At 40.7% G+C, this 14,818-nt stretch overlaps 1 protein-coding gene and 1 long non-coding RNA gene across 2 annotated transcripts in view; one reads left to right on the forward strand and one right to left on the reverse strand.

Moving 5' to 3' along the window:
• LOC132592653 (uncharacterized) overlaps window positions 1-2,398 on the forward strand; it is a 29,353-nt gene extending 26,955 nt beyond the window's left edge. The window contains exon 3 of the long non-coding RNA XR_009558176.1: window positions 2,280-2,398. This is a non-coding gene — a long non-coding RNA (uncharacterized LOC132592653). The remainder of the gene's footprint in view (window positions 1-2,279) is intronic.
• Window positions 1-14,383, reverse strand: part of RHOH (ras homolog family member H) — a 23,116-nt gene extending 8,733 nt beyond the window's left edge. The window contains exons 1-2 of the mRNA XM_035111923.2: window positions 14,031-14,383; window positions 8,216-8,279 (exon numbers count right to left, since the gene is read on the reverse strand). The gene's annotated coding sequence lies outside the window, so the exon portion shown is untranslated. The remainder of the gene's footprint in view (window positions 1-8,215; window positions 8,280-14,030) is intronic.
• Between the last annotated feature and the right edge of the window lie 435 nt (window positions 14,384-14,818).

The following is a 14,818-nucleotide window of genomic DNA, read 5'->3' on the forward strand; positions in this document are numbered from 1 at the left end:
GTGTGCGTTTGTGTGTTTGTGTGTGTATCACATACACACACATGTTTGAATGTATATCCAACTGTATCTTTGTCTTCCTCTTTATGGTGAGCTCAGAAGGAAAGTAAGTGCAGAAAAATTCATACCACCTGTGTTAATTGACAACAGTGACAGGATGTCTGTGCTATTAAGAACTGTTTCCTGGGACTGGCCACTGTTAATAATATGATTTACCCTATTAACAGTGGACTTTCTAAATAAATAAATAAAAACAGGTGTTGATAGCACAGATATTGTGGCATTGGTAAACCAACTAGCACAGGCAGTGTAATAAAATCCATTGATTTTACAACTGAACTGTAATTCAGTATAAAATAAAAAAATTCCTTCAGTAGCACCCAACTAAGTTTTTATTTTGGTATGAGCTTTTGTGTGCATGCACACTTCGTCAGATACACTGAAACAGAATCCACCAGACCCTTATGTATAGGATGGGGGGTGGGGGGTGATGGGAATGGGTGATGGGCTGATAGGAGTGGTAAACCTGTTGATGACTGTTAACGACTGTTAATGACTGCAATTGGTCTCGCGGGGGGGGGGGGGGGGCGGGAAGCAAGGGCTGAGGTGCTAAGGAAATCTTGATCATGTATAATGAGATAAGAATCCTATGTCTTTGTTCATTCCAGGTGGCTCCATGGTTTTAAGCTTGCTAATGAGTTGCAATTCAGCAACTTCTCTTTCCAGTCTGTTTCTGAATTTTTTCTGTAATAAAACAGCTGCTTTGAGATCTTGTATAGAATGTCCTGGGAGATTGAAGTGTTCTCCTACTGGTTTCTCTGTCTTGTGGTTCCTGATGTCAGATTTGTGTCCATTTATCCTTTGGCGTAGGGTTTGGCCTGTTTGTCCAATATAGAGAGCTGAAGGGCACTGTTGGCATTTGATGGCATACACAATGTTAGAAGATGAGCAATTAAATAGTCCTGAGATGCATTCCACCAGGATCCTGGCCTGCCCATCCCAGGCTGTCAGTCGTGTGAAAAGGGGCTTTCCCTCCCCACCACTGGATGAGTCTTACACACAAACTTTTTGTAAAAAAATAAAATGCACATACCCAGATGCCAGATCTTCACCTCTGCTGGGAGTGGTGAGCCTGTAGCCCTCCAGATTCTGTTGGACTACAATTCCCATCATCCCTGACTATTGTGAATGATGGGAGCTGGAGTCCAACAATATCTGGAGAGTCACAATTTGTCCACCGCGAACTTATGTCATAATATCATAGGGAGGTATTTCCTCCTCTCTCTCTATCCATTTTCAGACCCTCCATGTGTCCTTATTTTCCAGGGATGTCCCTAATTTAGAGAAGCCATTTCGGTTTCTGATTTGATCCCAGAATGTCCTGCTTTTCCTTAGGATATCCCTATTTTCATTGGAGAAATGTTGGAGGGCATGGAGTTATCTGACCCCCGAGCCATATAGGGAAGGGTTTTGTTTTTAAAAAAACATGTTTAATGTTTTATTATGGTTTATAAATATGTTGGAAGACACCCAACGTGGCTGGGGCAACCCAGTAAAATGTGTGGAGTATAAATAGTAAAATTATCATTATGGAATGGAACATCCCTATCTTTATCAGAAAAATGTTGGTGGGTATAGAGTTATCCAATCCCCAATCCATCAAAAGGCAATCCTGTATAGGGAAGGTTTTTTTAATGTTTAATGTTTTATTATATGTTGTGAGCTGCCCAAAGTGGTTGGGGCAACCCAGTCAGATGAGCAGGATATAAATAATGTTGTTGTTGTTGTCAGATGAGCAGGATATAAATAATGTTGTTGTTGTTGTTGTTGTTGTTGTTGTTGTTGTTGTTGTTGTTGTTGTTGTTGTTATGGAGTAGGTAAAAAAGTAAAGGTAAAGGACCCCTGACAGTTAAGTCCAGTCGCGGACGACTCTGGGGTTGCAGCGCTCATCTCGCTTTACTGGCCAAGGGAGCCGGCGTTTGTCCGCGGACAGTTTTTCCAGGTCATGTGGCCAGCAGGACTAAGCCACTTCTGGTGAAACCAGAGCAGCCTATTTTCAATGGAGAAATGTTGGAGGGTATGCATTTTCTGTTTGTGTTGTATGTTTTTTAAGGTTATAAACTTGAAGGCAGGGACTGTGTTTCTCTTTCATTTCTTTTTAGAGATTTGGATGAAGACCAGGATTATATATATATTTTTTAAACCAATAATAATTGCATAATAAATGTGTTAGTCTTTAAAGTGATATAAGATGCCCTGCTTTTTTTATCTTCCTGCCACAGACCAACACAGTGAACCCTCTGGAAAATCTTCATTATCGACTTGATGCATCTGACGTAGTTGGTTCATGCCTTTGAAAGCTCATGCAGCAACGTAAGCATTACTTTTTAAAGTTATAAGACTTGCCTCTACATTTCTAAAGGTTTCTTAGCACAATTAATTTGGGCATTTATTTTGCACCCTTTGCTTATATTATTCGTGTGGTTTTTTTAAAGAAAAAAAGAAAAAAAGTTCGTTGTGCTTTTTAAAAGCTCAGAGTTCGGAAGTTTGCCTGACTGTGATTTTATTACAGCCATATCATAGCAAAGGGTCATTGTGTGTCAATGCAACTTTACGTACAGCACAAAAGCAGCAGTAACGGAGGAAGATGTACCAGCTAGGGACCTTTGTGGGCTCCCATGCTCATGCTTTCGTGTTAAATAGGAAATGTGAGAAAAAAGCCTCTGAGAAAAAAGGAAGGAGGTGGTTTGAGAGAATCCGGCACTGTCGCAGCTCTTCAAATTGTGTAGATTGGCCACAATAATCCTCTGGTTCTGCCAGGAAGGACCGAAGATGGAGCCAAGGATCAGTTGTAAAGATTGACTGTGCAAAAGAAAAATCTACCCTGATGCATTCCAGGAGTATGTCTATCCCAGACACAAACTGGTAAAAGACTCCCACTAAACTACAATTCCCAGGATTCTCTGGAGGACTGTTGAACAGCTACACTGGTATTAATGGATATGAGTTTGTTGTTTAATTATGTCCTAAAACAGGGGTGGTCATTTGATACGTTTAGGTTTAGCTGGATATACTATGATTTTTTAAAAATATTGTTGTAATTTTGGGAAAGCGTCAATAATGTCCGGGAAACACACATCAGAAGTGTTGTGGTTTTTTTGGCAATTTTTGCAAAAAAAAAACCTCAACAGCATTTGTGTCTGGATTTTCACTTTTTGACAATCCGAAACAAAAAGAAAGTAGCAATAAAACACAAGTGTGTGTGTGTGTGTGTATACACACACACACACACACACACACTCCCATTGCTCGGTCCATGCCCTTGCCAACCTAGCAGTTCGAAAGCACATCAAAGTGCAAGTAGATAAATAGATACCGCTCCGGCGGGAAGGTAAACGGCATTTCCATGCGCTGCTCTGGTTCTCCAGAAGTGGCTTAGTCGTTGTGGCCACATGACCTGGAAGCTGTCTGCGGACAAATGCTGGCTCCCTTGGCCAGTAAAGCGAGATGAGCACCGCAACCCCAGAGTCGTCCGTGACTGGACTTAACAGTCAGGAATCCCTTTACCTATGTATATATATAGGTTTAGATCCCAGAAGAATGGCCTCTAAAGAAGATAAGCTCTCCCCTATATTACCCGGTAGGTCACTGCGCTTTGCAAGAAAGTTTCTCATTAAATTCTTCAGACTACCAAAATCCTGCTCCACAGTAACTCAGAACAGTAACAGCCTCGGTCCTGTATACCTGAAGGAGCGTCTCCACCCCCATCGTTTAGCCCGGACACTGAGATCCAGCGCCGAGGGCCTTCTGGCGGTTTCCTCACTGCGAGAAGCAAAGCTACAGGGAACCAGGCAGAGGGCCTTTTCGGTAGTGGCGCCCGCCCTGTGGAACACCCTCCCATCGGAGGTCAAGGAGATGAACAACTACCTGACATTTAGAAAACACCTAAAGGCAGCCCTGTTTAGGGAAGTTTTTAATCTGTGATATTTTAATGTATTTTGGTATTTGCTGGAAGCCACCCAGAGTGGTGGGGGAAACCCAGCCAGATGGACGGGGTATAAATAAACAACAACAACAACAACAACAACAACAACAACAACAACAACAACAACAGGGCTTTCAGCGTGGCTACCTATGGCCTGCGGAAAAGCATCCCTGTCTGAGATATGACAGATGCCCACAGTCTCTACTTTATGGAATAGTTTTTTTGTCATGGTCGGCTTTGCCAGATGTATGAAAAGAGTCTCTTGATCGTGCAAGCTGACAGCTCTGGCCCTAACTGTCCTCCTATGCAAAATTTCACCCCACACCCCTGGTTGCCAAAGGTGCTCATTTTACATCACATCGTTTAATACATGGGTAGGCAAACTAAGGCCCGGGGGTCAGATCTGGCCCAATCACCTTCGAAATCTGGCCCGCGGATGGTCTGCGTGTTTTTACATGAGTACTGTAGAATGTGTCCTTTTATTTAAAATGCATCTCTGGGTTATTTGTGGGGCCTGTCTAGTGTTTTTACATGAGTAGAATGTGTGTTTTTTATTTAAAATGCATCTCTGGGTTATTTGTGGGGCATAGGAATTCGTTCATTTCCCCCCCCCCCCCAAAAAAAAAAAATAGTCCGGCCCACTACATGGTCTGAGAGACGGTGGACCGGCCCCCTGTTGAAATAGTTTGCGGACCCCTGGTTTAAACCCATCGTCAGCCGCTGTCTTTTGAACTGCTCTTAAAGCCCTTTTTAGCTGCTTTTAGTGCTTGCCTGTAAGTTCGTGCATTCAGGGCCGTAGCCTGCGGAAGTCCCTCACAACAAATTAGGCAGGCACATGGAAAGAAGATAAAGTCCCAATCAGAGAAAAATGGCAGATTGAATTGATGGATTATGCCGAAATGGCTAAAATGACCGGAAGAATCAGAAATCAGAAAGACCAAAATCTTCATAAGGAATGGGGAAAATTTATAACTTATCTTTAAAACCATTGTAAACAGATAAAATTGTTACCGTAGTAGGATTGGAATAACACTTGTAGTTTAATGGTGAATTTCGACACCGTGGAGAGGTAAAAGATTTACTGCTTTTGTTCTTCCATTGTTAGTTCTGACTTTTGTTCCACAGCTTCAGCTTGAAATAAAAAGGCCAGTGAGAAGCTTCAGACTTGTCCAAGACTTGCATCACTGCTTCCCCTCATATTCCCCCCCCCCCTGCTTCGGTGAATCTGACTACGGAGCTGTGGACCTGAGGGTTCTAGTCCGCAGCAAACAAGTTCACTAAAGTTTTCACAGCAGGGTTTTCTAATAGTTTCCAATGTACAACGAACTCCACCACCATTTCAACAAGTAAGAAAAGACTTGCACAATAAAAGTAGCGAGGCTGCAAAGTCTCTGGGAGATTGGAGCTCTTCAGACGAGCAGTTTCAGAACAGCCCGCCATGCAGTCAATACAAGAGCGGGAAAAATATGTAAGGTTGACAGGCATTTTGACAGGCCATTTTCTTCTCTCTTTCTCTCTCTCACACACACATTTGACGACTGGTTTTATGCATTTTCCTTTAAAAAATTGTTTAGGGGTACTCTCATTTTGACTCAAGAAAATCACCATTTTATAGTTCAAATCAGGAGAAATAAATACAGTAAATGGACAAAAGTACAAAGATTCACAAAATGTTTAGAGGTATGCATACCCCTGCATACCTCCCAGAAAAAGGCACTGTACGTATGTATGTTTTTACCTTGTGCAATTATCAAAGCCCTGGTTTTATGTATAATAGGAATCTTTTTAGGTCAGCTTGTTTCAACTTCTGACTTTGATTGATCATTTTGATGCATACTTTACTTAGAGGTTTGAGGTTTTAACAGTGAAGCTGTATACAAATTTGGAAAATGAATAAGCAAACAAAAGAACCCATTGCTCTTCATGAGTAATTAAACTGGGAAGAGAAACAGAACTCTGAATTTTAATGTTTATGGAGCGGTTCCCCGACTCTTCAAACCACTCAAAAGCCTTTCATGAAAAGTCAGGGTGTATCATTCCCTTGAATGAAAAAGAAAGAAAGATGGATTTCAGCTTCTGCACTTGCCTAAAAATGGCCTTCATACTGTAAACTGTGTACTGTGTCATTTGAAGGGTTAGCCCAGTACCTTTGGCTGTAAGGTTTTTTACATTTTAAGCACATGTGTTACAACTTATACAGCAAAGGAAGCATAAGGCTAAACACCGTCTTGCTTCTTTTATTCCAGAGCATCCCAATTAAAATCCAGCTTTTACCAAACTTATTTGATTGCTGTTTATTACTCCTTCTTAATTTAAATAGTATTACTATTTAAATAGTATTACTATATTCCATTTTCTGTTACACCATTCCAAGAATTGATGGAGTGAAATTTCACCTCCAATTTGCTGCTATACGGATCCTGACACCGATAAGGAGGTTAACAATCGTTTCCAAGTCAACATCCTTCATTGTAATCCCTTTAAATAACTCAGTAGTAGCATCTTTGGCTCTAAAGGTAATAAAACAATATTCATTTCCCTGCCTAGACTCCAGATTGTACTCTGAAAAGTCTTTCCCCCTTTAAATGCAGAGGTTTAAAAATAAAAATAAATAAAAAATCCTTGGGAAGTCTAATCTGACCAGTCGGAAAAACCCTGCAGTTAAGGGTGAAAAGTCCAGGACAAATGGTGATGCGGTCTACTTTTTGCTCAATTGTGGACAGGTCCTAGGGTTGCCTTGAGTGGCTGGATATAAATAATATGTTGTTGTTGTTGTTGTTGTTGTTGTTGTTGTTGTTGTTGTTGTTGCCATATTTCAAAAAATAACACCCCAATATTGTTGAGCTTTTTTCTTAAGAAACCCCAAAAGTTGTTACAAACACTCATATGGCAGCTGTTCTATGGGAAATCTATATAAGTGCTGTACATTTTCTTTTGCTTCATTGTGAATCAAGTTTTTGTGGTTTTTTTAATGTGAAATTTATACTTTTTAGCTCATTTTCATTTTTAATTATTTTGCTTCCTGGTCGTTAGAGGATGCTTGGATTTAGTCCTTTACCATGGATTTCCCTTGCATATTTTGCAGCTGATTTTTACGTGGCAACGTTTATTTTGATACTGACGAGGATGCTCTATTTAGTTTAAGTTTTATAGAACGTAGAAATTCTCTCCTTTTTGTTTCGGTATTTGCTGTTTATTTAAGATGTTTTAACCTATGTTGTAAACTTTGTTTAACTACGAGCGGTATATAAATGGTCCAAATAAAAGAAATAAATAATAAAATATCCGGGCGTATGGCAGCCCTAGTTGAACACATGTATTAGTAGCCGTAGCACATCTTCAACCCACAAATCTGCAACAATGGCTTCAGGATGCGGGACCAGGTCAGGGAAATGACATGTGGAAAGAGCTACCCCACCCCACCCCACCCCCGGGACGTTGAAAGCAAACTCAGAGCCACCCACACATGCACAGCTGCTTTTAACTTAAAAAACAGCAATGAAAGGTGGTCATGTTGTATTGTTGACATCAATCCATCTTAAAGCCTGATAAAAAATATTTTCTTTTGACAAAGTAATAGACATAAATAAATAATAATTAAAATGTGCACCCCACCACTGAGACCATTCCATTGTAACTATCCAACCTCCCAAAATCTAAACACCTCTTGCAGTATTTTTGACCCCTTTCCATTTTATCAGTACAAATTCTACAAACACCCTCCATATCTCATTTCTTCTACATATTCCCCATCTCACCTTAATGGCACATGTTAATTTATCATGAATAGCTCTATCCCACACCTCTTTGTACCATTCTTCCATTTTATATTCTGCTTGCCCCTTCCACTTCCTAGCTATCATAATTTGTGCAGCTGTCAATAAATTTGTGAGTAAGCCATTCATAGCCTGAGAATCTTCCACCCCATCGGAAATGGATAATAATGCTACCTCTGGACTTTTGGTCAGCTTTAACCCAGTGATTTCTGCTATCTCCTTAAACACCCTTTTGTTTAAAAAACAAAACACTGTACATATTTACACCCCCAGCACATGTGAATATAACTCCCTCTTTCCTCCAACACGAACACCAAATATCCCTTGTTTATTTGATTTAATCTGACTGGTGTTAAATACCACCTCCAAAAGCCTGATAAATTTATGGTGCACTGGACTTCTACAGGCAAGAAGTAACCCCATCAGATGCCTGATTTGTGAGCGCAGTTCTCCTTACCTTCCTCTACACCTATCTTCCAGAGTGACTGCTTCGGATGAAGTACTCCTTCCTTCCCCCTACCCTAAAACAAAAATGTAAAAAAAAATCGGGTCACTAGCAGAATGACATTCTATTTTACGAAGCAGTCTTATGAAAACAGGAATTTCTGGGTCTATGGATGTTAACATGGACTTTAATCACAACCATTTCATTCTCTGCTAAGCATCAAGCGAGACATGAAGTTTGTGGGACAGTTAGGCTTTGTGCAGCTGTTTTAGTTAGTTATATAATAACCAGAGGTGAAGAGGGGGGGGACTGGATTGGGGTGAGGGGTCTTTAACCCTTTTCCTCACTTCCGTCCTAATCGGAATTCTGCCCTGCCATGCCTGGCATTGCAACTGGAGGAAAGCATCAATGGTCCCACTCTGGCTCAGGGGTCCCCTGAAGCAAGCATTTTGTTAAACCAAAATAATCTATGTGAGACCAAACTACACGGTCAAAGTCATGTTTAGTTTGGCCTAAGATTTTTGTCTCTTTTTTTCTGATATTGTTCATGTGCGTTTAAGAAGTGTAAGAGGTGAAGGAGTTTTTGGTTTGGGGGGGGGGGTCTGGAGATTGATTGTGGGGAGACCATCACCTGATAAATTTCTGCTTTTAGAGCTGTTTTTAAAGGCACGTAAGTGAGACCTGGTAAAAATACGGCAACTTTCCTTTTTTTGTACTGAAAATGGAAAGAGGCAATTGTCAAAAAGGTTACAATGCGTGGATTAATCTGAAGGAAGCCCAAGGTGTGTGAATGATGGAAAAGCTCCTAGGAGCTTTGCCATATGTACAGCTCAGATGCACAGCTCATCTGTTTCATTTCCACATTGCAAAAATATACCCCTGTAGCTATTTTCTGGTCATTTTCTGGTATACCCGCATGTTTTCAGATTATGAGGTTTGAACCTGACATTTGCAGCATTTGCAGGACATATTATAAATCAGTAGGTGCAGGTGTATAAACACATTTAGGAAATATGCCTATTGTACTTGTGGGATGCAAGATTCAGATACAATTTACAGAGAACCTATTCACTCAGAGACTGAGCTGTCTGCAATGCAGCTGGGTCTGTATTGCTTCTCTGACTCCTGCTTAGGAGGAGGAAGAGAAACCATCATAGATAGGGCAAATGGCTCTTCTAGACTCACAGCTATTCCACACTGACATCACACCAGATGCTTTTGAATTGTGTGGTCACTAGGCAGAAGGATATGGGATTGGTGTAAAAGGCCAAGACACCCCAAAATTGTTGAGCTTTTTAAGGAAAACCCGGAGTTGTTGTTGAGTTTTTTAAGGAAAATCAGAAGTTGTTGAGCTTTCTTCCCCCCCCCCCCCAAAAAAAAAGGCCGTAAAAAGATCCAGGAAAAAGGATTGTCTTTTGGGGAGTCTCCCAGACGTCTTTAAAAAAACAGCACTGACCTATGGTGCTGTACATCCATATTCTGCTAGCCAAACCCATCTGTTTTTAAATCAGCCACTACATGCATTTGACACCATGTCTATAACCACCTGGGCTCCCTGGTATATCTTAGTTGCCCAAGATATCTATGTGGGCCCCAATCTAACTTAATCTGTGGGGAACAGCTTAGGATAAAATGCATATTCTGTAGAAGAACCAGGAATCCTCAGGCCTCCTCAGAGGCAAACACTCCAAGTGTCCCCACATCATTTTTGGTGCCTTATTTTGCTTTTGTGTGTTGCCGTTTTTAGTTTTTATTATGGCGAGGGGCCTCAAAAGCAGCAAGTGGCCCGGAGCTCCTCTGGACCGCTGCATACCCTCTAACATTTATCTGATGAAAATAGGGATGCTTCATTCCATGATGATAATTTTACTATTTATACCCCACACATCTTATTGGGTTGCCCCAGCACTCTGGGCGGCTTCCAATATATATAAAAACATAATAAAATGTTAAACATTAAGAGAAAACTTCCCTAAGCAGGATTGCTTTCAGGCATAATACCCTCCAACATTTCTACAATGAAAATAGAGACATCCTAAGGAAAAGCAGGACATTCTGAGATCAAATCAGAAACCGGGATGGCTTCTCTAAATCAGGAACGTCCCTGGAAAATAGGGACATTTGGAGGATCTGCATGAGACAGTAGTCCCAGTGCCTGATTTACGTATAAGCTAAGCAAGCCACACTCTTAAGGCCACACTCTCTTGGGGCCCCCCCAAAAAAATTAAAGGAAAAAAAAACCTGGATGTGCATTTCCAAAATATAAGATAAAAAGACAAATCAAATAAAACCTACATACAGCAACAGTGTTTTGTGTTCTGTAGGCTCCTATGATGTAAGTAATTACCATATAGCATATATTCAACACAAAAAACAGTGGCAATTTGTTGTTAACAAAGGACAGCTGGACATATAAAGGGCCTCATTACCTTCAGTAGCTTAGGGCCTCATCAAACCTAAATCCGGCCCTGAGTAGAGCCCTTTCTTTCCCACAAAGAAATGATCTCTGGGTAGGACACAGATACTTGCAACCCACCACAGAAACACTTTTGTGATTTCTGCGGGCTCAAGGCACATGCACCTAACTGCACTGGTTTATGGACTGTGTAAAAAGCACCACAAACTGTGGTCCAAAGTTTGGAATGGCACGTTGACTTCCCAGTCTTTGGGTTTTTGATACAAAATGTATCTAACAGCAACCATCTTTCCCTTGTGAGGTCTGGTGGCGTCTTTTAAAATGACCACTGATAGTCAGTTTCTCAAAGCACAATGCTTAGTATTCTGTACGTTATCAACTTGTTCGATTCAGAGAAGAATCTTGAACTTCAGCCATGTCTGTATATGTGCACATATCACACACACTTTATAAAATATAGGGGTGAAGTGTGGCAATGCTAGAAAGAAAAATAATAATTGTGTCGGCAGCCTTTTAGAACAGAGCATTCAACCAATTTACTAGGGAGCCTTCCTTTCAAATGTGGTCTTCTCCCACGTCCCATCAGTGCATGCTAAAATTTTGGCTTCAGCTGTATCCTCAAGTTATGGATCATGACGATCGATTCATCTTTTAGGAATCGGCTTGTCAGGAGATAAGGACAAATCTCATTGGTTTCAGTGGAATATTCAAGTGCATTCTTAACTTTCTCCCATTTAAATCGATAGCATTTCATTGTACAAATTGGAAGAATAGAATATGGTGTATCACTGTCACTTCTGTGGGCCAGATTTCATTTCAGAGAAATATACCTTTTTTAAAAACAACAACACCCAAACTTTAATAATACAGCCTAATAATACAGTATATGCTAGCATGTTTGTTAGAACTATTAACGGTCACTGCAGAACAAGACAGAATTTCTAAACTCACTTACCTGGGAGCAAGCCCCACTGAATTCAGTAGGGCTCACTTCTAAGTAGACAAGATTAGAATCATGTAACCTGTGAAAATCTCCAGGCTACAATCTAACATGGATTTAGATGCACACAAGCCTACTGATGATTTCATCTTTACACTCCTAATTCTGTAGTGGGGCCTCTCATCATTCAGATTGTTTTATACATGGCAGCATAGGGGAACATTTCTCTTTCTTTGCCTGCTTATTCCAGGTTATTCTGTGTGGCACATTTGACATCATATACCTCCCTGATCTTTTTCCCAGGACAAGTCCTGTGATTGAAGGGGAAGTGAGGAATGCAGCAGGACCTTCCTCCCAAACGTTTCAGGATCCGAAATAAGATCAGCTATTGATTGCCTTCCTCGGCTTCCTTTACCCCCTATGATGAATCTATTTCTGTGTGTATTCTGAACACGTTCTGAATTTAGGACAAAATATCCCGATTGAACTTGCTCTTTCCACAGTGTTACTATTGATTCCAAAGATGGCTTTTCCGGGACTCGGAGTGAGTTACAAAAATAAAAACATACGATACATAAAATTACAAACACACATTAAAACACTGGAAAATACAACATTAGACCAAATTCAGGGTGCAAAGATCTCCTGAAATAAAACCATCTTAACCTGGCATCTGAAACAGCAGGGTGGTGCCTGCCTGATTTCTGATGGGAGGGAGTTCCATTGAGTTGGACCCACAACACCAAATGCATAAGCTTGAGCTGGCAAATATATGGATAAACTTGAACTGGCGTGCATGTGCTTTATCCAACCAAAGTTAAGTGGCCGCAAAGTCTTTTAATTTCAAAGGGGCAGATAAGCATATATTTAAACATCTTCTATTGAAATCACTGGGATGAGAACATTTAAACTAGATTGTGCCCTTTACTGCTGGTATATTTGGCTTCACATCTCCATCACTGCATAACCTCGCAACATTTATCCAATGAAAATAGGAATGTCCTATTCCATCATCATCATCATAGCCAGCTGTCTGACTAGGCAGCTCCAGCCACTTTGGGCAGCTTCCAGCATATATAAAACATAACGAAACATTTTAAAACTTCCCTATACAGGGCTGCCTTCAGATGTCGTCTAAATGCTGTATAATTACTTATCTCATTGGCCTCATAACTCCATACCCTCCACCATTTCTTTGATGAAAATAGGGACATCCTAAGGAGAAGTGGGACATTCCAGGATCAAATCAGAAACTGGGATGGCTTCTGTAAATCCGGAACTGTCCCTGGAAAATAGGGACACTTGGAGGGTCAGTGTGCAATCCCTAAAGGTTAGCCAAACAACACTCAACATGTAGCGTGTCTGAACCTCATGAACTACGGTTGAAGTTTATTCTGGGTTCAATCCTTAGCATCTCCAGGTGAGAACCTGGGCTGAGAGAGAACTCTGGAAATCTGCTGCCAACCATCTGATTCAATATAAAGCAGCTTGCTTGTAATTCTCAATATGCCTGCCGACAGGGCAAACCTATATATGTCTACTCAGAAGTAAGTCCCATTGAGCTCAGTGGGGCCTACTCACAAGTAGAGGATTATAGCCCTAACTGGCAATGTGCCCTCCTCAATTTATTGCCAGGCCTGAGCAAAGGGTACATTGCAAACTTTTCTGCCTAGGAACTTGCATTTTCTTGATTCCTCCATAAAGTGCCATACACATCGAGGCGGCGTACAAATAAAATTCAAGTTGACAACATATTTAAGCTGTAGCAACCCAAATCACGCTAATTGTCAAAACTTTGCTTTAAAACTTTGCTTTGCACTTCGTCCCGGATCCAACAGTCCTTTGCTGTGCGATACTGGGAGAGTTGTACACAGGCAGTGCTGCCGAACGTATACAAACCTATGAATCTCACTACATGTCAAGAGACAATGCACATATTTTTGTAAACTAAGAAATCTTATATATATATATATATATATATATATATATATATATATATATATATAATCATACAGGCTAGCAGACAGCCCCCCAAGCATCCTTTCTCTTTTTTTAGTTATTATGACAATAATTTTTATAGAAATGAAGAAGGCAATTAGACAAAACTGTTCTGTTTTGAGTACCACCCATATAATAATAATAATAATAATACAGTAATAATAATTTTATTGTTGATACCCCGCCCATCTGGCTAGGTTTCCCCAGCCACTCTGGGCAGCTTCCCACAAAATATAAAAAATAACAAAATGTCAGCCATTAAAAACTTCCCTCGGAAATGTACCTCAGTGGAGGTGAAGGTGAACGATGGAGGTGGGGGCGTGGAGACGTTCAGCGGGAGTGCTTGGACATATCCTTAATAATCAGCGAGGAAAGTGGGTAGATAGACCTTCAGAAAGAAAGAAAGAAAGAAAGAAAGAAAGAAAGAAAGAAAGAAAGAAAGAAAGAAAGAAAGAAAGAAAGAACCTACTTACCAGATTCAGGATGATAAACAAGGTCACTTGTAAACTTTGGCAACAAACAGTGTTCTTAGGAAGGTGATAATTAAAAATTACGGCCCATTCTCCATTCCCTTTGCAGTCATCGTTTTGCAATAATTTACCATTTCAAGCAGCAAAAAAGAGGCCAATGCAGCTATCTTAATTTTCAAATAAGCACCACTGCCCTTTACTAGCTTCAGCAGAGAAGAAAGTGGTGTGAAGGGAAGGGCGAAGGAGGAGAGAGAGATAAGTCAGCAGTTGAGTTTGTGTCAGTTTCCTGAGGGCTTCTCAGCTCTGCCTGTGTGGGTTTTGCTGTGGGTTTAGAAGATCAAGACAACCTGAGTACTCGAAGCGGCACAAATGCAGGGGAAGGAAAAGTCAGGTCTGGAGGCAATCTGTTTTCTCACACATCCCTCCATTGCTCTCTCTTAGGGCTCCCATAGGTCCAGATTTCCCCGGACATTACAGGGATTTCAAAGGTGCATTCAAGTCCTGGGGGAATTTCCAAAAGGTGGTGCTATGTCCTGATCTTACAGTGGAAATTGGAGTTCTTGAGAGAGTCCAGAAATAAATGATAAATTACAAGAACTCAGGCCAAAGAATTTATTTTACTTTCTACATTCCAGCTGATGAAGAATAATCGAAACAGGGCCTTGTCCTGATGTTGATGTCTGATGTTGATGTTTACTGGAATTTATCCTTACGGTATTAAAACTCTGTGAAGATGTCCTGATCTTAGGCAAATCAATAGAAAAATCACTGGGGTTTTTTTTGGGGGGGGG

Source organism: Zootoca vivipara, chromosome 9 (genome assembly GCF_963506605.1).
Source record: "Zootoca vivipara chromosome 9, rZooViv1.1, whole genome shotgun sequence".
In the NCBI taxonomy this organism is placed as follows: domain Eukaryota; kingdom Metazoa; phylum Chordata; class Lepidosauria; order Squamata; family Lacertidae; genus Zootoca; species Zootoca vivipara.